The 912-nt window shown below is 39.3% G+C and overlaps 1 pseudogene; it reads right to left on the bottom strand.

Moving 5' to 3' along the window:
- The window catches only part of LOC122346780, an 18,764-nt pseudogene that overhangs the window by 1,736 nt on the left and 16,116 nt on the right, over positions 1 to 912 (bottom strand).

Genomic DNA, 912 nt, shown 5'->3' with positions numbered 1-912 from the left:
GACCGTAGGTGGAGCAGGTTTCGTAATACGTGGAGCGTTTCAGGTCGTTGGACAGTTTTCGAGCCCGGGCGTCATCTATCACTCTCGGGTTGGCAGCGCTGATGGCATCTAGAAATCATACGATGGCATAAATCACAGCGTATTATTATTTTCAGGTGCACTATTCCTTTAAACTCGCTCCTCGGCGCACATAACGACAGTGAAGCGTCTACATGCACATGATTGTTAATTATGTGTCTCATCAAAGCGCAATTTGCATGGAAGTACTGGGTAAATGTGTAAGAAAGAGTCTTTCAGCTCAGTGCAGATGAGACTTCATATCCTGCTGCTTTGTTAAAGCAAGACAAATGTACCATTTTGTCACCTTTAGACTATGACTAAGTGCGAGACTTTCATGGCGGGTTTAATAAAAACAAGTGCACGTCAGATTTGGTGCATCCTGTGTTCTACTGTAGAAGAATAGAGTCAGTGATGGTGTTATGACTCACCCTGCGTCCCCACCAGCACCATGGGAACCTCTGCCGTGTTCCTGTAGCTGGAAAGACGCAGGAAGTAGTTATAAACTGTCTGGAAGCTGATCTCGTCCTCCAAGCTGAAGACGAACACCACTGCATCCACCCATGCAGCGAACTGAAACACCACAAAAACACAATCTCAGCATCTTTAAACAACACCTTTTGATTCGGCTATCACATTTAATAATATATATTATATTGTATAATGTTATACTGATATTGTTAATCTTTTAGTTTTTTCACTATAATTTGAGTTACAGTGTTAGCAATTTTGTGCATTTATTTCTAAAACATCTTGATTCAGTAGGTTTTTTTTTTATTTTGAAATAAAAACTAAATGCATATAAAATATAAATATTTTATACATACCAATAATAAAACACACACACACACACAT

Source organism: Puntigrus tetrazona, chromosome 6 (genome assembly GCF_018831695.1).
Source record: "Puntigrus tetrazona isolate hp1 chromosome 6, ASM1883169v1, whole genome shotgun sequence".
NCBI lineage: Eukaryota > Metazoa > Chordata > Actinopteri > Cypriniformes > Cyprinidae > Puntigrus > Puntigrus tetrazona.
This window is presented reverse-complemented; position numbering and strand designations above follow the sequence as displayed.